This window comes from Euprymna scolopes, chromosome 10, assembly GCF_053919585.1.
Source record: "Euprymna scolopes isolate OS-2025 chromosome 10, ASM5391958v1, whole genome shotgun sequence".
Taxonomy (NCBI): Eukaryota; Metazoa; Mollusca; class Cephalopoda; order Sepiida; family Sepiolidae; genus Euprymna; species Euprymna scolopes.
Window position 1 is genome coordinate 95,184,763 of NC_136491.1, and position 24,746 is coordinate 95,209,508.

Consider the following 24,746-nt stretch of genomic DNA (forward strand, 5'->3'; position numbering starts at 1 on the left):
TGTGTGTGTGTGTGTGTGTGTGTGTGTGTGTGTGTGTGTGTGTGTATGTGTGTGTGTAGACAGAGAGAGAAAGAGAGAGAGAGCAAGAGAGAGAGAGAGAGAGAGAGAGAGAGAGAGAGAGAGAGAGCATATAAACTAAAATATAAAGAAAGAACAATGTAAATAAGTTTTATTCATAAAACAAATAGTTTCTGGCTCATTTTTTTTTTCTTCTTTCAAAATCAAACCGGACTTTTTGATCACTCTGTAGACAACTCGAGATTCGTTGAGTCACTATTTGTTTCTATTCCCTTGCCTCCCCACGAGGGCACAGGGTCAGTTTTAATGTGGGGAAAATCTAGCTCTTCAAAAGCGTCGTTCTAGATTGGAATAAAAATAAAAATTGCCTCAGTCTAGAAGGATTACACTTTCACTGATCGAGGACAAAATAGACTAAGTGTAGAATCAGAACAGATTCTACACTTTCTCCCAACCAAAAGGCCAAGGAGTTTATATATATATATATATATATATATATATATATATATATATATATATATATATATATATATATATATATATATATATTATTAAATATTTTAAATTAAGGAAATCACATTTCTGAATTTACTGTCGCAAGTATAATACCAGAATAGAGTTCCTAATTAACTGGCTCCCTATGAGGGCAGATTTAGACACAATGTCGGTTTTAATGTGGGGAAAATCCAGCTCTCCAAAAAAGGGGAACTCTATAATAGAATAAAAATTTTATGTGTTTCAATCTAGAAGGATTTCTCCTTCACTGACTAAAGATAGAAAACACTAAGTGTAGCTGCAGAACTGATACTACACATTGCTCCTAGCAAAAAGGCCACGAAAAGAGTTGTATGTAAATATTTTGGAATTTCCAAATATTTATGAAATTCTTTTTATATGTAACACTACATCCTCTCTCTTATTCTCTCTTTCTTTCCCCCTCATTTTCACATTTTCCCTTTCCTTCTCCATTTTCACTTTTAACCACTCTCTCTCTCTCTTATTTCTCTCTCCTTTCTTTTTCACCCTCTCTTTCCTTTCTTCTTCGCCTTCTCTCTATTTCCCTCCCCTCTCTTTATCTTTTATTCTATTTCTCTTTTCTCCTATATTCTCTCGTTTCATTTCTACACGACTGTTAGAAACTGACATCCAAATAACCTATCTCTGACCAGGTTTTTAGTTATCCTTCTTTCTCTTAAGTTCGTTTTTTTTTTGTCACTTCAGCTACGTTTTCCTTTGTCTTTCCCTATGAACTGAACCTATTATTTCAATTGGTCTACATCTACTATCCCAAAAAATCTCATCCATTTTGTTTACGTGTCTACGCCATCAAAATCTCATATTCTGCACTTATCTCGACATTAAAGGAAAACAAATAAATATATAATTTTCATCTGCCTGAACTTGCATTGTACTGATTTCTTCATCAAAATGACAAAACAGGAAAACGAACACTTTATGCGTGCAAGTATTGATATCCTAACCAAATAAATAAATAAAAACAGTTCTTTTATTCACCTCTATAATTTATGTTATACTAGAAGGCTGCCCGGCGTTGCCCGATCGTAAAGTATGCATAAATATTATATTTTAGTTAATATAGAATTCTTATCTATTATATTAGGTATTAGGTATTAAACGTGGCGTTAAATTTCTTTTAAAAAATAAAATTAAATCTAAAAAAAAAAAAAAAAAAAAAACAAAGAAACTGAAACATGTGCATACGAATACTATGTTTTTTTTTTCTAGACAGTTCACTCCTTGTAAGTAAAAAAAAAAATTCTCGAGCTGAGATCGAAATCAAAACCTAAAAACAGTGAGCCAACTACAATAACCATTAGGCTAGCTTGCCACGTCTTTTATAGGTGTCGTCAAATCTGCTTATTATTAACATAAGTAATCTGCCATCTGAACCATTCACGCACGTGCATTCGTAAAACAGTTGACAAAATGATAAAAAATTTGATGACCCCCCCTCCACCTCTCACGTACCAATTTTTACCTCTTAGCAGTCCTTCTTTAGTTGGATGTAAACCAATTAAAAAGTTTTCCATATATATGAATACTCTATTTACCAAATTTCAAGTCTGTAGATCACAAATTCGTTGAGTATATAGGTTAAGAAGTGTCCTCACACACACACACACACACACACACACACACACACACATTCTGACTTTTATAGATATATAGATGACTACACTTCTGTTGTTACCCTGGTTTAGTATTATTAGACTGTGTTAGAATTCAGTATAAGTTGTTTAGGACATTTGTGACTATTCAGCTTAGTAGTAAGTGCACAGCCGTCGGACCAATTGAATTAGAACTAAATAAACCGTGACCAGGAGCTAAAGTTTATAAGCAGGCCGGGATGCTCCTATATGCTTAAATATACAAGTTCATTCTCTGTATTCTAATTGATTGCTTTACAAGTGGGCTGTGCCTGCCAGGGTTTTCATGATTACCATATAATGAAAACCGGTTCAATAATTGCATTTTAATTTGAAAAACGCAATTAAATTTATGGTGGAATGTCTACACTTATTTATAGCCACAATCATTAAATAAACTATGCTATGTCAGTTATGCTCTTTCTGGCTGTATGTTTTTACTAGTATATATCATAGACGAACGTATACTATACTGCATCTGCCCCAAAAGAAATAATGTCTGGGAGGATGGTATCGTAATGAAGGAACCTATACTACACTACCTTCCAAATGAGTGGGCAATGCCTGGAAGAATGATCTCTTTAAAAAGCATATACCATACTACTTCACCAAAAGTGGAGGTAATGCCTGGGAAGATGGTTTCATGACAACAGAACAGATACTACATTACATCTCTCACTCCATAAAAGGAAGAGGTAATGTCTGTCAGGATGGTATTTTGACCATAGAACAGATACTAAACTACTCCCCCTCCCCACAAAAAATGGAGAAGGTAATGTCTGGGAGAATGATATTGTAACAAACGAACTAACGAGTGTATACTACATTATCCCCCACACAAAGGAAGAGCTAATACCTTGGTGATTGGTTTCATGTTGACAGAACAAGCACTATATTATTTGTCCCCAAAAAATAAAAAATGAGATAATCCCTGGGAGGATAGTCTCATGAAAGTAGAACAGATACTACACTACCCGCCCACCTTTAATTTAGCATTGACAGATGATGCATTAGTCTCAAATAGTATTCTAAACTGAATTATAGACATTGTATAATGATACAGTATTAGTAAAAATAATAGAATAGTTTCAGTTTCAGACAGACATATACGAAATCTCCATCAACAATAGAGATTCTACAATAGTACAGTACAGGATGAAACGATAAAATTGTCGCCCTAGAAAAGACGATATGATTCCATTTCCATATGATGAAAACCGGTTTTCTTTTTTTGTTGCAGACTATCTACTTGTTGGCCAGTTGTGTACAAATCCCAAGAGCAATAGAAGCCAGACAAGACATTTTTTTTTTACACAGTGGTCACCACTTATCAAGGCCTGGAAGCCACTCAGGGATAAGGGTTATTGCAAGTACATTACGTTAGTGTGGAGATTTGATGAAGTGTTTACTTAAGGGGGCGGTTCATTAGGAATTTGTTAACGTTGGACTTGAAGACATCCAAGTTGTAGTCAGGTCGGAAGCAGGCAGGCGGAACAGACATTATGCCACTTGATATAAAGAGCTAAAAAAAAAAAAATAGAAAAAATACTAATTCAATGGCAAAAAATTGCCAACAATAAGTGTTAAATGAAATAATAGATTCTGACCTCAAAAAGCAGCAATTCTTCCCTCTTTGTCAGAAACATCGCTCATGGAATATGAAAACAAAAGAACAAAATGCCAAAAGTAAACACTTTCTACTCTACTAAGTAAATATAAGTTAGAAGTATTAATTTTCCTCTTACTTAATGACTAGTTAAATATGTTATATTTTTATTTTGGTCTTTTGGTTTTATTGGATTCCAAGACAAAAATTCACCTTGTCTGGTGGAGTATTCAGCTTCAGTTACTATAGGCAACATCACTTAGAAAAGGTACACCAACCCTTGTATTAGCCAGTGTAGGGTGGTCATACTGATTGGATTTTATTTGGGCTTCAAAAATTATGTTATTTGAATATTTACTCAGGGTTTACTCAAGATATACGGCACAGTCACATTGACACACTGGTTCTTGCCAGATCACCAAAGTTAAGCAATGGTGAGCCTGGCTAAGATCAGATGAGTAACCATTTGGGAAGTCTAGGCACTGTATGTACCACGCCAAGTCGTAGAAAATTCCAGGTTGGTATCTGGGTGCACGTTTAATTCGGGGGGTGGGGAGATACACCTCTGATCAAGACGGAAAGAGGCGCAGAGGCACAGAGGCCATTCTTGGCTTTCTGACCAGGAGCAGAAAAGGAAGTAATCAGTTTTGGTCAATGTGGGGGGAAACTCTTCATATCAGACAATTGCTAATTTTGGACCCTGCCAGAGTGTCCCCCTCCTTGGGGGAGCTGGTTTTTCTTCCCCACATTAAAAAACGGCCTTGTGCTTAATTTTCTCAGTGGGGAAGCAAATAAATACACAGCAACGGAAACTACCGTCTTTACTTGTCTTCCCGAGATTCCCATGACTCTACAATTTGGTCGCCGACACTTTTAAAACAGCAACCATCGCTGCATGCATGCACTCAGGGTTTGCTTGTAGGGGGAAGTATCCTTATGCCAGATTTTACAGAGAAACCTTAAAACACTCGAGGATAGTGTCCAGTAGGAATTCAAGTTCTTTCCAGTAGTAATTCAAGTTCTCTCCAGTAGGCATTCAAGCAACCATGGATTATGTAATACCGAATTAAGTTAACAAATAACATCCCAAGGTAGGATATTTATTTTTCTTACTGCTTTGAAAAAGAAAATTAAATTAAAATAAAAAAAAATTGGAATTAAATTTGTTTTAAGATTTTTATCGGATTTGTTTCTTGAAAAAATCCTTTAGACTTTTCAAGTTGTAGCATTTTCGTCGGCTTTGTTGCAGATCCTGAAATATTTGACTGCAAGATTCTTCACATGATATACACATTAATGGTTCTTCAGCTTCCAAATAATAATATGTGTTTGTCTTATACAGAATCTGGCTGTAGGAATATATTTTTTATAATGTTGAATGTCCAATTAGAGTAAGGAATAGAAATAAAATGATTTTTTTTCTCAAAGAATGAATTTTACAAAGTGGAGATTTGATTGGGCCTGCAACTTAGTTATCATGGCCGAAGATTTTGAGGTTAAAGTTCATATGATTTTGCAGATATGTATAATGGACGTTTCAAGATGGCATCTCTCAAGTAAAGCAAGACTGAATTCTTCCAAATTGACGTCGCAGCAGAGAACTTGTCTTTCTATCACTACTGCAAAGATCTTTCCCGTTTTTCCTTTCATTATCTGTATTTAAAACCAACATGGAATTTCCACGAACAAAGTTTATTTTCACAAACTTCCCTACTGAATTTAGTAGTTAGTGCTCAATGTCTGACCAGTTGGGCAAGAACTAGATAAACTGAGATAGAAGATTAGAAAGTGGGTTGATAAGGTCGGGATATTCGATTATGCTACAATGGGAAGTCTATTCTTTGATTCTGATAAGCTGCCAGTCCATAGTTTGTAGAACACATTATCCCGAAACTGCTTCCCTGCAAACGACAACATGGTTGTTTCCAAGTCCGATATAAACAAATAGTTGACAAGTCGCTGTTTTCATTAATCAAACATTGTTCATTCACTAAATCACTTTTAATCCTTATTCCTATTGGCTATTCAACATTATGAAAAAGTATTCTCATAGCCAAGACATACACATATTACTAACAAAGTTTTATTGGAAAGAGAAGCGTCTATAATGGGTATACCAGATCAAAAATCTTATGCAATCAACTCCGCTCATAGCATTGTTTATTATACAATTGAAAATCTAACAGAGCTAATCTCGGGTGGCTTTTCGCCTTGGTAAGTGGTTACTCGTTAGTATAAAACATAAATAAATTTTTAAAAAGTGTGATTTAAAAAAGGTACTGATGATTAGATTGCTTACGATTATAATTTAAAACATTTATCACAACTAGAAGGGAGGAGGCACCCTACCTTGCCCAGTAGTAAAATATGTTTAAATATATTTGCGTATATATATATATATATATATATATATATATATATATATATATATATATATATATATATGTATATATATACATATATATACATACATATATATATATACATACATATATATATACATATATATACATATATATACATATATATAGATATATATACATATACACATATATATACATATATACATACATATATATATATACATATATACATACATACATATATATATGCATATATATACATGCATATATATATATATATATATTTATATATATATATATATATGATTTTCAGAATGTGAGAGAATGTATATAATAAATTCCACAGCCAAACAACGTCGCAGCTCACAAGAGCCATGACAGTCAAAGAACCGGAAGTCCAAGACTCGAGTTTCACCCTCATTTGGGCTCATCAGTTAGACACATCCGAACTCAGGATTCGAAACCCGAGCCTCTTGCATGCAAGGCAAGCACTCTACCAACTGAGCAAACGCCCTGCACACAAGAATTCTATTAACCAACACAGATCAAGCAAACCGTGCCGAAATCCGACTGTGAAATGAACCTACCTCGTATCGACAAGGGACGCGGTCATCCAACCAGCTAATAACCCCAAGCCGACGTCTCACAAGTAGGAGTTTCAACTCGAAAGGACGATGCCATCCAGCAATACTAACCAAGCGAGCAACTTATGATAGGATTATCATAAGTTGTGATCCTATCATAAGTTGCTCGCTTGGTTAGTATTGCTGGATGGCATCGTCCTTTCGAGTTGAAACTCCTACTTGTGAGACGTCGGCTTGGGGTTATTAGCTGGTTGGATGACCGCGTCCCTTGTCGATACGAGGTAGGTTCATTTCACAGTCGGATTTCGGCGCGGTTTGCTTGATCTGTGTTGGTTAATAGAATTCTTGTGTGCAGGGCGTTTGCTCAGTTGGTAGAGTGCTTGCCTTGCATGCAAGAGGCTCGGGTTTCGAATCCTGAGTTCGGATGTGTCTAACTGATGAGCCCAAATGAGGACGAAACTCGAGTCTTGGACTTCCGGTTCTTTGACTGTCATGGCTCTTGTGAGCTGCGACGTTGTTTGGCTGTGGAATTTATTATATATATATATATATATATATTATGGCTAAATACAGGCCAATCCAACATAATGAATAAAAAATGAAAATAAAGGTTAGTTAACCAGGTTTCGTTCCTCGCTCAATACGATTAAGAAAAAATAGTCATGAATATGGCGGGGGAGTAATAAAAAAAACATTTTAGAAACGAAAAATAAGGGGGGAGATTACATAGAAACCAAATTAAGTCCTAGTTTAATTTGGTTTCTATGTAATCCCCACCCACCCACCCCCCGCTTATTTTTCGCTTTTTGTTTTTATTACTCTCCCGCCATATTCATGACTATTTTTTTTAATCGTATTGAGCGAGGAACGAAACCTGGTTAGCTAACCTTTCTTTTCATTTTTTATTTTTTAATCATCATGTTGATTGGTCTGTACTTAGCCATAATTAAATTTTGTACCCCCAAAAAATGTTCATATATATATATATATATATATATATATATATATATATATATATATATATATATATATATATATAGTAATGTGATTGATAATTTAAAATTAAAATTAAAAATTAAAAATCTGTTTCATAAGAAGAAACACAACAAAGTCTTATGAAACAGATTTTTAATTTTTAATTCTAATTTGAATTTTAAATTATCAATCACATTACTAAATATTAAAGTAGCTCTATGATATTTGCCTATCGAGCTTATTATATATCTGCATTACAACGCGCACTATTCTTTTCTTGTATTTTAATTAAATTAGTAATTTTACTATCACATTTAAATACACTCTGATCTTTAGACTACTGTTCTAACCCTATATATATATATATATATATATATATATATATATATATATATATTGTGTACAGAAACTTGTTAGATGAGACAAGTCATAGGTACCGATAATTATCGGGCTTGAAACCGACGGTACCAATGACTCATCTAACAACTTTCTGTATACAATATATATATATATATATATATATATATATATATATATATATATATATCAGTACTATATATATATATATATATATATATATATATATATATATAGTACTGATTTCAAAAAATGACATCGGTGCTATCAGCTAAAATAAAAACCAAAGCATTTAGAGCTCCAGTTGTATTCCCTCATTTCACGCTCCAATGCGTTCCCTACCGTATGAGCTAAACCGATGGACAGATAAGAAAGATTTAACATTAGACCAACTCTAGTTATGATTGAATTTACGTATGCGTAAAACTAACATAAACATGTCGGCAAGTTGAAATAAACATTTTGCATTTTAACTTGACGATATATTTCTGAATGAGTTATTCATCCATCCAAACAAAGATTTTACTCGTTATAAACCGTCCTTGGTGTATGATTACTATTTTACTATTTCCTGTTAATTTCAGTGTTATGTGACCAACAGTTTACGAGTTTATCGGTTAAACACAAGCACATACACGGCTTCATTTCAAAAGATAAGTTTATAATTATATGATGTCTCGGAATTTTTTTGAGATGAGGATTGATAATTTGAATTATTTGTTTTATTCAGACTGCTGTTATCATCTTCCGTGTTATTCTCACAAACTTTGGTCGATGAAATCTTCGACCTTCTTCAGGTGTATCTTTTCAAACTCGTGAATTTGTGTGGAATTTTGAACTGAACCATTTATTTAATCCATCGAGATACATTGCTCTTGTTCCGTCAGTCATAACTGGGTAGATGTCTTACCTAATTTTTAATTATATTCTTAGTATCGACTGTACGAGAGATTGAACCTTCAACCTCCAGAAAACTGTCAGTTATAATTTAATATAAGTTAGTACTTTATCCGTTGCACCACAAGTCCATCTGAAGCCACTCAGGGATACAGGCATACAAATCTTTAGAGGTACTTGGGGATGCGTGCAGCAGTTTTGTTATGAACGAGTTGTTCTATTGAAGCTTGTATATTCGTACTGATGCCGTTGTACTAAACTCCTTAGTTGCGGGGGGAGGGTAGGTGGAATAGCATCATTATCTACAGCAGCAGCAGCTGTTATAGCAGAAGAAGCATTTGAAATAATAGTAGTCGTATGAAACTAACGACAACAAAAATAGGCAATCAGAAATAATGGTGTGCTAGAAATTATTTCTTAAGAAGCAGCAAGAGAAGCGGCTGAATCCTTTGCTTGGGTTGTTTTTGAAAGTGTAAGCTGCTGTAAGTAAAATAATGCCTCAATAAATAAAATAAATTAAGTTTTAAGTTTTCTTTTTATTTTCTTTGTACTTGGTAGGTCACCACTTATCAAGGCGCAGAGGCCATTCTAGGATAAGGGTTATGTGATAGGAAGATGACGAGACAAGAAGATCCGTCATAGTGGAACTTAGGTATGGCTACGTTATATCTAAGAGGACGACTCAATAGCAACTTCGATTTGAAGACAATCCAATATATACGATATTACATTCCACAGAAAGACAGTTCTAGGAAAGAAACTCTGCTCATGGAATTTTCGTTTAGTTTTAGTCACAGAAAGAGAGTGCAGAACGTTGTTGGCATAGTTGCTGCTAGGCATGTATTTGTTGCGAACATTTTATGCGGACGGACCATAAGTAATAACATCAACTTGAATTATATGTAAAAATTGGTGGTTAAAAGTCAAGGTGATAAGATTTCATGTCCAGCCCTCAAAATCTACCACAACTACACGTAGCCTCCACTGGATGACTATACATTGTGAATTAATTGTGTTATGTTTTGTATCTTTTGAGGTGAGAATCGATAATTTGCATTATTCAAACTCTTTTGGCTAGGAGCAAAATGTGGTATCCGTTCCGTTACTACACTTCATCTTTATTCTCGGTCAGTGAAGGAGAAATTGTTCTAGACTGAGGCATTTAAAAAATTTTTTGTCCCAATCTAAATCTTTTAGGATGTTTTTTTTTTCCTCACATTAAAAGTTGATTCATGTCTAAATCTGTTCTTAAAATGCATTTTTCCAACATATTGTGTAGATTTCAAGAACCTACACGGAATTTGGAGTTGAACCTTTTATTTAATCCATGAGAGCAGATTATTCTTATTCGTCAGTCAGGCGATGATAACTAAGCACAAAATAATAATTAATTACCTAGTTATGTTTGACAGGACAAGAATAATCTACCATTGTGGATTAAATAAAGATGTAAGACAAATACTTAAAGAACTGAGAAAGAGAGAGAGAGAGGGGGGGTTGGTGACTTTTTCAGTTAATTATGAATTACAACTAATTAAAATAATTAGAACTAGCGGGACCTGTAGAAATTCCACAGCAAACTCTTTCATATGTAATCTATTGATGTTGGCATTCTGTGGATGTTCAGCGTAAATAAAGATGCCCTGATATTATTGTAGCTCTTTTGTTAAAACTGAAAAAGTGCTTATCTAAGCTAGCCCGGTCATAAAGTATGCTTAAATATGATATTTTAATTCTTGCAGATTTCGTATATATTATTATAGAGTTAATGTTCTATCGATTTTTATATATAAAGTTGCGATTTCAAAAATAAAAAAATATATCCATATAACTTGGGTTCATAAGCGTAAATCAAAACCAAAACCAAAACTTAAATTCTTGGCCAAATTATTTATTACAAGAAATGGAACTCCATAACAATTAAACGACAGGCACTCAGATGTAAGCGTGACACACACAAGAGGGTGATGATTGGGGGGGACGCCATGGCCCTCTCCCCAATGTAAACCGAATTTTTGTGAAATGTTAAATGGTATTCTACTCGGTAAACGTTGGTGCGTTACTTACGGAAAAACAGTTAATTAAACTGCAGAAGCACCTGTTAAACTATACAAGTTCTATAATTGTATGCCTCCCTCCAACAGAACGAAAAACATGTTTTTGTAAACCACTTGTGAAAACTTAATTTTTTAGATCAACTAAAAAGCATTAAAAACTACGTAACACACAAAAAATGAACCACATTTTTTTAAAACTATCTTGTTATTTCAAATGTCTGCTAAAGATTCCTCCGCGATGTGATAAGTCACTTCACTATAAGAAAACACTTCTGAAGGTGGTGGAATGACGCAAAATAATTCTAGGGTCCAGAGGTTCATACTATGTAAATGATAAATTTGCGATGGGGTTGATTATCAAATTCGTTGTCAGCGACCTCAAATACCTCTAAAAAACTAAATTAGAGTGGTTGGTGTGTAGTGAAGCCAACGCTACTATTTCTCCATTACATGTCTCTTTCTCTCTACTCTTCCCTTTCCCCCTTTCTTCCCTCCTTCCTTCCTCCTTTCCTCAAAAATGTGACCAGAGGTTATAACCAATCAGGACGGAGAACTGTTCTGGTGGGAAAGACAAAAAGAGAGATACAAAAAGTGTTGGGAAAAAAAAGACGGAGACGCGAGTGGTTCCAGAGTCAGGGGACAAAAATGAAAATCACAAACTTTCTATAACTCGATACCAATTTTACGCTAAAATGAATATAAAACCGTTTCGTTTGGAACTTCCTTTGTTTCTTTATTATTATTCCCAGGTCGGTTTCTACTCCCATCATTAATTTCGACGACTCCCCAAAAGGGGGACCCGCCGAAATAGTGACCTACCCAACAAGAATTACATCATGGTAACCGCCATAGGTGTTCTGTTGTAGCGTAAGGTAACATTTACCGTTTTTTTAACATCACTGAGTCCCAGAACTAATGCATAATGTAGCATATACTCTATTCTATATATATATATATATATATTTAAAAGAGTGTAGCCATCAACAATTGTGGGTTTTTTTTAAAGGTTTTCATCATATTTTTATTTTAAAATATTTTTATAACGCGTTTCGAGCTTAGGGTGTGCTCTCTTCAGATATTTTCGTAAAAAGTTTTTCTTTAAAATGGGAGTTTGTGGATATGCCTCCGCTGATATTAAATATGTTTTTCATAGTGGTGCGATGCGTGTGTTCAGTGTTTAGACGTTCTGTCTCCAACTGTAAGTGTTTCACTGTGACCGGTCAAAGTTAGTTTCAAAGAGTGTTTTTTAGTCCATATGGTGAAGGTTTTTATGGCTTCTTTAGGGTTCTTTTTTAAAGACTTTCTTTCCCCATGTATAGCATACACTCACACACAATCCCATACGCATACATATATATTCATATATATTCATGTACATGTACACATGCACACGCACACAGGCACACACACATACACACACGTACATACATAGAAATATATGTAGGAGCATACATATATACACATATACATACCCACCTACACACTCACACACGTACTCGCATACATCCACCGCTAACAATTATTTTTATTTTTTTATTTTTTATTTTATATATATATATATATATATATATATATACACTCTTTTTTTTTTTTTTTCCTACCAAAACACGCATGTATATATGCGCTTAATCATTCAGACATATGTACACGCACCCACACACACACACAAGTAAGATGGAGAATAATAGGTAGAAGATATATATACACACACATACACGCACATACACACATATATGTACACACATATATGTATGTGCACATACACTCACAAACATCCACATACTATGTAGGCACATACACATACACACACACATGTACACACACAGACATATGCAGGGGCTCACACATACGCGTATATCCATATTCACACGAACACATTTACCCACTCATACATGTGCATACATATGTATATATACATACACACACATACATACGGATGTGTATACACTCATCCACCCATATATATATATATATGGGCACATGCACTCACAATCCCACACACACATACATATTCATACATCCCACCTTATGTATATATTGGTTGAAGTTTCCTTTACAATCCATGCACATATGCATACATGGATTCGGTCACCCAAACATAAGTGCACGTATACATACAAACAAGATGTAGCATAGATAACAGATGATATATAATTATACACACATGCATACACAATCATATGTGTACACCCACGCACATACACATATACACACGCACACACGCGCGCACACACACATACATACGTTTAATTTCTAGTTGTTTGTTTAGTTAAGAGAAATGGTACTGTACTGGGTATGGGCGCGCGCACCCGCGAAAGTGTGCGTGTGCCTTATTGTGCTTTTTTGTTGTTTCGTGTGTGAGGGTGCACACCTACCCAAGCATGCATGCGTGTAAGTGTATTTTGTGTTTTGCCTATTTATGTGTATAATTATGGAGAGATGTTTAAGGCGGGGTTAAACTTTGTTATGAAATTTTTTTCTTGAGTTAGCAAGTAGAAGTAGTTGTCAGTTTGGAAGATGGGCATTATCTCGAATCTGCCTCCACTGCATGCGTGTATATGTGCACATACATATATGTGTGTACATATATGTGTGTATGTGCGTGTATATGTGTGTATATATATCTTCTACCTATTATTCTCCATCTTACTTGTGTGTGTGTGTGGGTGCGTGTACATATGTCTGAATGATTAAGCGCATATATACATGCGTGTTTTGGTAGGAAAAAAAAAAAAAAAAAAAAAAGTGTATATATATATATATATATATATATATATATATAAAATAAAAAATAAAAAAATAAAAATAATTGTTAGCGGTGGATGTATGCGAGTACGTGTGTGAGTGTGTAGGTGGGTATGTATATGTGTATATATGTATGCTCCTACATATATTTCTATGTATGTACGTGTGTGTATGTGTGTGTGCCTGTGTGCGTGTGCATGTGTACATGTACATGAATATATATGAATATATATGTATGCGTATGGGATTGTGTGTGAGTGTATGCTATACATGGGGAAAGAAAGTCTTTAAAAAAGAACCCTAAAGAAGCCATAAAAACCTTCACCATATGGACTAAAAAACACTCTTTGAAACTAACTTTGACCGGTCACAGTGAAACACTTACAGTTGGAGACAGAACGTCTAAACACTGAACACACGCATCGCACCACTATGAAAAACATATTTAATATCAGCGGAGGCATATCCACAAACTCCCATTTTAAAGAAAAACTTTTTACGAAAATATCTGAAGAGAGCACACCCTAAGCTCGAAACGCGTTATAAAAATATTTTAAAATAAAAATATGATGAAAACCTTTTTAAAAAACCCACAATTGTTGATGGCTACACTCTTTTAAATATACATTTTTTCTCTCGTTGGAACTACACAACCATCACTTTAAATATATATATATATATATATATATATATATATATATATATACACACACACACAAAATGTCACAGCGAAATATTTATTGATTAATATAACAGTATAACAGTATTTTCTTTTATTTTTATTTTGAAATCATTATTAAGACTTCAAATATTTAGGTGTCAATTCGCGGCCATTTTTCTTGTTCTCACCTAACGCTCGACACTATTTGTTTTTCGGACCGAATAAGCGTTTTAATCTAAATAAAAACACTAAAATCTTATTCAGTAAGAGAGAAGAGTTCCTTATTTTGCCCTTGATAACATTTATTTGTTATATATTTGTTTTTGTTTTTAACCACTTTTTATTACGAATACGTATTGTAAAACAACCCCTACCTTTGAATGAAATTATATCTTGCTCTTTGTATTGGGCACTATCAACAACCTCGTTGAAATTCAATAGTTTTACTTTTGGATATCTTAACTCTGGAATAAATATTATATTATATATTATTATTGATTATATAATCAAAATTTAGGTATTTAAATTTTATGATTTGAAAAGGTAAATGAATGCTAAATCTTAAATGGATTTTTCTTTGGAAGGATTACAAAACGAGTTCGATCTCTTTACCTCCATACTACCAGGATTTTCCATTTCAAGATTTAGCATTCCTTTTGTGAATTAAAGTACAATATCTTTTTTCTGCCTCAATTTCCATTTCACTTATTCTATGTATCTAAAATGTTTTTTAAAAATTTAATAACTTTAACTTTCTATGTTTATCGCATTTATCAAATAAGCTAAAATATTTGCTAATAATTTTTCCTCTGAGGAGATGAATAAGCATCGAAAACTCATGGGTTAAGGAAATAGATTTATTAAATTGTATTCTTTGTTTTCAAACAATAAAAAAATCCATATTTGAAGATTAACCTTTTCATATCATAAAATTTAAATGAATAAATTTTGATTCATTTGCTCTATCTTGTGTATTGAGCAATTTTTATATTTAGCTGGGATTGTCTTATTTAAAATATTACATCCAATAATATTTTGTAAGACCGAAAATCACTGGATTTGCATACCAGTAGATATATTTCATTTCATTATTCTGAAGTACATTTATATATATATATATATATATATATATATATATATATATATATATATATATATATATATATATATATATATATATATATACTCGGGGTTTTTTTTATTCAAAAGTAATGGACTAGTGAATTCAACGAGGTTGTTAGATAGTGCTCAATAAAAAGAGCTGATAATACTTGTTTATTGTTATATAAACATGCTCACATTCCGCAAGTCGCTGCTTGATGATATCTGTTGTTTGATTGAAACAAGTGGCTGTTTGTAGCAGCGGGATGTGAGCATGTTTATATAACAATAAACAAGTATATATATATATATATATATATATATATATATATATATATATTGATTTCTGAGAACTGAAGTAAAATTAAAAACAAAAAAAAAGAAAATAGTTTATATCTATGGCATAGAGACAAATAGGCAGAAAGTTACTTCAATACTAAATTAAAAACTACTTTTTGTGTACAAACTGTCACCATCTATTAAGGCCTGAAGGCCACTAGGGGAGAAGTGTTAAACGTATGTCAACTGCACGGTAAAACAACACCGTGATGATCGCTAATTATGGCGGTGATTGAGCATAATTTGATTATTTAAAAAGGTTGTTCAACAAGACTTTGTTTACCTTGAATTTGAAAACGACTATATTGTGGTCAACTGGGAAGCAGTCTCGCGGTATTGTGTTCCACAGACCTGAAAGAAACTTTGCTCATTTGTTTGATTGCAAGTATGTATGTATGTATGCATGTAGGTAGGTAGGTCATGTCATATGCTACTGGTACCATGTAACCCAGTACTACCTGCCTCATGGTCGGGTCACCGGCGACTAAACTGGTTCCCCCACCAGACTTGTTTGGTGAGGAGGGCGGCTAGTCTCCCTGGAGGATTAAAAACAAGACCTTCCAAAGGGCGAATGAACTCTTTTTCTGGGTCAACGGCCAACTAGCACCGTGTATATTTGTGTGTGTGTATATGTGTATTGGGGTAGAGAGGGCTCCCGTAAGCCGTGGTGAAGGCAACCTTTCTAGGGGAAGCAAATCTCTGATTTATAAAACAATAAAGCGGAAGACCAGTACCCGCATTAAGCTGGTCTGCAGTTTAATTTGTTGCTGGCTATCTTGCTATTGCTTGTTGCTGGATCTCAACATTTTGAACCGAGAGAGAGACTTAGCTGTCGTACAAAGCTAAGACTCTCTAACATCATATTTGTATAGATACTCCCTCAGACATTTGGGCTCATGGATTTTAAATGTCTGAGGGAGTGGCACTCGTCTGACAAGACGTTGTAATCATCATCAGGTAGGTAGATAGGTAGGTAGGTAGGTAGGTAGGTAGAGAGAAATATAAATTATTGGCAGTGGTTGTAGTTAGATGAACCTTATTTTAAAGATTGTTTTATACGATCATCCAAAATAGAAACAATGTATTTTTTGACAAGAAGCCAAGTTCATTGATTTAGCAACAATGAACAAAGAAAAAGGAATTCTGCGAATCAATTTCTTACAGTTTTTGTTGTTGGTATTCCCTTTCCTGGTAATCAACATGAACGCATATTGACGTTTTATAAATTGCAAAAGGGAATCAGTTGCTAGATAGGATATTTATACTGGTTTAATTTGTATTTTTTTTTTCAATATTTTGTTACTAATCAATCAACACTTACTAAGATGGATAGAGTGACAATTGAACGATAACGAAAAGTATGAGAGAATTGAAAATTTGATGACATATGAGGACGTGTTAATGACAAGTGGATAGGAAGGCATTATTCATTCACTATAAAGAATGCTGTAACTGTTGTGCTGTGTTGTGTGGTAGGAATTTAAAAGAAAGACACAACTCAGTAATTAGTGGAAACAACATATATTGAACAGAAAAGCAAATACAACAAATAAAGGGTGTTGTTATATACGTTAGTCCGACTGCCAAGTGTGCATGACTCGTGCATAACACAGAGAGGTATATTTTCCCGGTCGTTTTTAGTATGTGAAAGACTTCATTATTATCCACACAATATTAAAAGACTCTTTGATGAATTACTTATCATCTATATCTATATAATAAAATAATCTCAATTTTTTCAGTGAAACTTCCGACATTATAGATTTAATCTAAATATGTGAAGTGACCGTCCCAGGAAGCGATTGGGGTCCCCACGGAGAGGAGGTCAAGACTCCTGAAATGCTGGAGAAGATGGGCAGATATGATTTCCTTTATTCTTTAATTATCATCTGTGTGCCTGGGCAACGGTAACAGACCTTGCTGAGAGAAACATTGGATTTATAAATTTCATGGTTTTATGAAAGTGACAACTTTATGTCGCTTTGAGAGATGTAACGAAAACATAATTTCATTTTCTATGCCAACGAGTGAGGTTGTTTGGTCTTTGAGTGCAGTTTTTTTTTTTTTTTTTTTTTTTACACAGTGATCACCACTTATCAAGACCCGGAAGCCACTCAGGGATAAGGGTTATTGCAAGTACATTACGTTAGTATGGAGATTTGATGAAGTGTTTAATTAAGGGGGCGGTTCATTAGAAATTTGTTAACATTGGACTTGAAGACATCCAAGTTGTAGTCCGGAGGGAAGCAGGCAGACGGAACAGAGTTCCACAGGCGTGCAGTTCTAAGAAAGAAGCCTTGTTCATGGAATCCGCGTTTTGATTTAGGCACAGATATAGAGTAGGGGAAATTTTTCACAGCTGCTTGACCTTTCAGGGCATGAGAGAACTGGCATAATCGCAGGTGCATACAAAGAAGATAGAGCCTCTCCTAGGGATGATGTAACTAGTTGTGATTGGTCCGGGAATTGGCCTCAGTCCTATCCCCCACCTCACTATATGACAGGTCCACAGCGTCAAGACCACAGATTGAGTTAGAGAATCGAGCTGAGCCTTGGAGAGAATCAAGCATAGTCATTCCAGAGAGATATTAATCTATTCAGGACTCAGCAGAGTCTGTCAAGATCAACATTGAACTATGAACACTTGCATATAAGTATATATATCGTATATCTTATCGTGAATTTAATCCGTAGAATAGGGAATTGAGTTTGTCTTTCTTTTGTGTGCATGAGATTTATTCCCTTCCAGCACGACAGATCGACGAAGCAGCGGCATATCCACCCGATCGTGAAATTAATACCAACCAAATCGAATGACGGGTCCTGCCACACTGAGATACCTTGCAAAGGATGAAGCATGGGCCACATTTGGTCTGTGACCGAAGATTGACTCTTATGTGACAAAGGAATCCCCTGTAAGGGATCGCTTCACGGCTTCACAAATAAAAATACTAAAATCGTATTTAGCAAGAGAAAAGAATCATGCCTTTGATAACATTTATTTGTTATATATTTGTTTTTTGTTTACCATTTTTTCGGAAAAAATAAAGGTAAATCTTAAACACTTACCACTTACAGCAACATGTTTCAAAAGTATATGTTCATTTTATCCCCATTTATAAATTATTACATGCAATTCAATTAGACTTACTCTCTCAAAAGCTTAGTCAAACAAAGGTACGAAACCTATACTCCCTCACAATTAATTTCTCCTACGAAACACACGAACACCATGTTTTTAAATTCATAAGCATACATTTCACTATGGCATCGATCATTAATTAACATTACAAATAGTAGTATTTTTAACCGAGTAAGTAACCACTTATCAAGGCCCGAAGGCCACTCAAGGATAGGGGTCACTGAGAAAATAGTGTAGTGATCATTAGTGGTGTAAATTCATATATATTACTCTAGAGTAATAAATTATTAACAACCTCTCCTTCATTTCCAGTTACATCCTGTGTGTTATACACAAGATAATTATGGTTTACCAGAATAATGGAATAATTCGAATTCAGCAATGCACTACACACATAAACACTATATAGACTTGATCTTCAGAATCATCAAACATCTCATTTCGCATTCATAGCCGCATTTTATGATATATATATATATATATATATATATATATATATATATATATATATGTGTGTATATGGCTTGAAGTAGTTGCCTGTCTAGCCGCACTGATAAGCTATGATACAGCGAGACAGTACTGTATGTGGATGCCTATAATGCTCCCTATCTTGAGTTGAGCATATTGGGAAGTGAAATACAAACTGCCATTAGCGTATCAAGCAATGCTCTTTGTGTAAACAAATCGAGCGGAGGCATTTGGACGATGTCAAAACATCGCTAATTCATTACCCGCACAGCAGCGACCGAATAGTGTAAGGGTTAGAAGCCTTGAGTATCGTTTGGGCGGTCAGGTTTCGATCTTAGCTTAAGGTAGTTGCCTGTCTAGCCGCACTGATGAGCTGTGATACAGCAAAACAGTACTGTATGTGGATGATTATATATATATATATATATATATATATTTATATATATATATATATATATATATATACCCAAAATCTCTGCCCTTCTTCTGTGCACCACGTGGTGTCCTTTTTTTTCTTTTTCGTGTCGTACCAGCTTGTGCACACTTTCTAATTTGTATTTATGCATTTTTTCGGCTACTACTGCTAATATTCTCACAAGCCAGCTATCTTACAGCTGCTGATATTTTCCCATGTGCTTACACGTGTTCTGTTACATTCTGATTATTATTTTAAGTATTGGTTCTGGTCATTTTGCGATTTCTGTTTGCCATTGGATGGAAGCAAAGGCCAAGTCAGTTTTCACTACAAACTCCTCATCACAAGGACAATCTTTCATAATTATGAACAGACTCTGTGTTAATTACTTACGTGGTCAAGTCGATGTGTGATGTGAACTAATGATCCGTTTCAAATTTAATTTTTTTCTTTAGAAAAATTAGATTAGACTATGCATATGCCTACAAATTCTCCGGAAGATGACTAAAGTTTGTCGAAAGCTATGGAAACTGCCTAAAGTGTAGCGTGCAAACAGGAATAGACTTATGAACGAAGCACAATATAGATTGTTGGAAAAGAAGCATTTTATTGTTTCATCAAAAATGTTTATATTTATTTTGATATCCGGAATGATAACCTTTGTTACAAATCCAACTAAAATGGAGGACTAATTGGAAGAAGGGTAAGTACAGCGATATTTTTTTAAAAAAATGATAATTTCCAGTCAATTTATTGTATTTAACCTCTTTGATACAAACCTAATATGAAACAAAAGCAATGTTAAAGCAGGAGGTTTAAAACTAATTTACTTACGCTAGTGGTTATGTGTATATACTTCCTTGTCCATAATTAATTGTTATACCCAATCAGGGTTCTTCTTGCTAGTTTTATTATTTCTAATTCTAGTTTAGTCATTTTTTTTTCTAATTTCAAGGCCTTATCAAATAAACTAAGGGAAATAGAGGGATAGTATGAGTCAATATCAACAATTTACCCCCAGGTAATAATTGCAAATTAATAATGCTTGATATTGATACATACTACTTCTCTATTCCCTAGTTTATTTGATAAGGCCTTGAAATTAACAAACAAGGAAACAAAAATTACTAATCTAGAATAAGAAATAAAAAAATTAGCTAGAAGAACTCTGATGACAATAGATTATGGACAAGGAAAAACAGGAATTAAATAGCATCTTCGTTGGTCTATCATACTTGACTTTGAAATAGGGGTCAAGTAATGACTTCAAACCTTGCAGGTGCAGAGAGGTGTTGCATAGTACGCAGACGAGATGCCTAAATAAATAGAGCATACTTGGGGCATTAGGTACCGCTATAATCACGAGGCTTGATACGAGATTTACACTGGGCAACAGAACTTTTTAAATAAATTATGTAAACAAATTAAAGATAGAACATTATAAAGGAGAGACGAGCAAATGTGAAAGTGACACAGACATTCCAGAATAGTCAGAAGAAGTGAGAGATCGCAGGTTTAGTGAGGTCTAGCAAATGAGATGCATAAATAGATAGAACAAATCTCGGGTGTTGAGTACCACTGTAATCACGAGACTTGATACGAGATTAACACGATACAAGAAGTATATTCGTTAGTCTATCATTCTAAAATTTGAAATAGCATTTTAGTTAGTTAAGTTTGAAATATCATAATTTCATCAATAAACGCGCAGGTTGAAAGGACGCTTGTTAAGAATGGACGCATCGTGTCGATTCGTAATTCTTTTTTTTTATTGAATAAAAACAATTCGAAATAAATTCTAATGGGCATGATGTACTACAATATTTCAGATGAATACTCAAGGCAGGAGATTTGTACCGGTGAAGCATACAAATGAAAAAAAACAAAAAAAAAAACAGCAAAACAAAAGCAAACGATGTTTGAGATGAGCACAGCTGGCAATTTACAGGAAATTTAAAACAGAAGCCAAGTAATTATTGTGTGACTATTGGCAATACAAGATTGGCTTAAATAATATCTTAGAAACGCAACCTCAAAAAAGATTTAATACAAATTAATCTCATTTAAAAAAAAAAATCTTTTTCATCCTAAACAAGGCAGATTACCACTTGGATCTAAGGAGATACTATTGAGCAACGAGATGTCTGTTCACATTACATTTAAATTTCTGCATATTAGTACAGTCAGGAAAACAAGTAACAAGAAGGGAATTCCAAAGTCTAGCAGTTCAAGGGAAGACACTATGAGAGTAAAAAACATTCCAACGTCTAGGGATCTCTACAGTGAAGAGGTGGGATTTGGCCGCTTATCAGATTAGTCGGGAGTATTTATGTTGACGTACTACAAGTTCATCAGAGCACAACTCATTACAGTACTTGTAAAACAGGCACAGGGATGCAACATTCCGGTGATGGGACAGAGATTTGAGCTTGGTTGATACGCTGGACCTAATAGATTGGAAACTCTTTTTTTTAGACACTGTCTTTTCTGTCTGCTGAGAAATTGAAGACTTCGTTTCATAGACTTTAGAAATTGTAGTAGAAAAGCCAACGTCCATTGAATGATAAAAACACATCGTACAAATAATTGATGATTTTGTCCTTTTGTTTTTTAGATTAATGTCTTAAAATTAACTAAATCCAACAATTACACAAAGATATGGCTAAAATAGACTGTCAATTCGATCATAACTTGTACAATGTGGGAATTTTTAAACGCTTTATTAAAAAAAAATATGAATGTGACTCCGTGAATGTGACTATTAGACATATCGGTTGGTTGGTTGTTTTTGTTTTATGGCATATCAACCCTTTTCGGGTTATTTAATGCCGAATCCAAAGATTTTGAAGAAAAAATTTTAATAGAATATATTTGTTGTTTTCAAATCAGTTTCTATTTAACCCATAGTTGGGACCCTAACAGGTACTACCACTCCGGGTCAGAGTGGACCTGGGAGCAATGGTAATTAAAGGGTGGCTCCATACTCCCCAAAGCTCGCAAGCTGGGGCCTCACCACTGGATACAGTTTAAGGTCATATCCAGGACCAGACATATTGGATTTGATGACAAGTACGTTTTTGATTAGTATTGGAGCAGTTTTGTTCTAGTTGTCTTGTGATAAAAGTTGAGGTTTGCAGGGAAATTTGGTTTTATTTATCAGATAAGGAGGATAAAGGGAATGTTCTTTGCCTATAATTATAACTCCACATGTTCAAAAAATAATTCCATGTAAAGTTGGTATACCTGGATAATACTCCGTTTTCGAGGGTATTCTTAACCCTCAAACACGAAATCTAATCTACAAGCTACAAATACTAACAAACCATGTGAGAATTGTAACAGAAGTAAATCAGGAAGATAAAAGAAATATCGTGTGAACCCAATGGAATCGTACTGGCAAGAAATCTTAAAAATTGCTCCTTAAAAAAGTTATTATTTTGACATCATACAGAATAATAGTGAGTGATTGATGAGGATAAAATGCTTCGAGGAGGCAACTCACTGTTCAGACCTAACTAGGATGAGTGCCAAGAGTGCTTGGACCTTGGAGAGACTAGTAATAAATAATCTATATATTAATATGATAGCATGTTACGCTTACATCCGGGTTGTTTAATTGTTATGTACTTCCATTTTTTGTCATACATAATTTTACCAAGAATTCTTCATAAGTTTTGATTTCAGGTTCGATTATAACTGATGGCACTCCAGTAATTTTTTTTTTTTTTTTACAAATAATTTTATCAAGAATTCTTCATAATTTTTGGTTTCGGTTTCGATTATAGCTGAAGGAACTCAAGTTATATATATATATATATATATATATATATATATATTCATGAGTTTTTATTTCGGTTGGTCTTGAGTATGACCTTAAACTATATCCGATGATGAGGCCCCAGCTTGCGGTTGTTGAGGAGTGTGGAGCCACCCTTTAATATCCATTGTTCCCAGGTCTACTCTGACCCGGAGTAGTAGTACCTGTTAAAACATTTAGAGATTTATAGAGAATCGGATTCGGAATTGGTAATTCTATTGGAATCGGGAATTTAGTAATGAATCAGTAATTGTATCGGAATCGGGAAAAAATATTGGAATCATCTCATCACTAGTTGATATGCTGTAAAACCAACCAAATCAGATGTCTTCCATTTTTGAAAACATTTTCCTGTTTTTCTGTACTTCTTTTTTCTTCCTGCTTTCTTTAAGTTCTATTATTTTTTCTTTTTCGTTTTGTTACATAACTTTTCTTCAATTTTTTATTTTATTTCTAACAGAACATGGACGCACGTTTGCAAATGCATGCGAAATAACATCACCGGTAGGGAAAAAGAAGACTATAAAAAAGACGATCACATTAGAAACGTGAATGACGTTCAAGAGCACGTTCTAGATCACGGTCGGCATCATGTTTTATCTTTTATTCGGGGAAATTACCCAGAAATAAATGTTGTTGTTACACAAAAAAAATGAGTTCGAGTTATTCTTCACCTTGGTCACCTTTGCGATGTCGACTGCATGCGACGCATGGATCTCATGCGTAAACATTGTATACAACATTACATGTTCCGGTGCTTTTTTAAATTTTCCCATCCACTTTATCTATTTTGCCCTCTTTCGTTTTACCTCGTAGGTCAATATCCAGAAGAGTGTCACCTGCAACTGAATTTTACCTAATACTTTATCCGCTATGCCACGGGTCCTTGCAACCCAAACGTTGTGAGAATAACACTCAAAATGAGAACAGAAGTCCCAATAATCCAAACTACACAACTTATCAATCCTCATCTAAAAAATTCAAGAACATCAATTCTCTTGGGTTTAAACCATCTCTTTATTTTTTTCTTAAC

The 24,746-nt window shown here is 34.2% G+C and overlaps 1 long non-coding RNA gene across 1 annotated transcript in view; it reads left to right on the forward strand.

Annotated features, from left to right (window-relative positions):
- LOC145286147 (uncharacterized) overlaps positions 1–24,339 on the forward strand; it is a 396,037-nt gene extending 371,698 nt beyond the window's left edge. The window contains exon 4 of the long non-coding RNA XR_013869113.1: positions 24,174–24,339. This is a non-coding gene — a long non-coding RNA (uncharacterized LOC145286147). The remainder of the gene's footprint in view (positions 1–24,173) is intronic.
- The last annotated feature ends 407 nt before the right edge of the window (positions 24,340–24,746 follow it).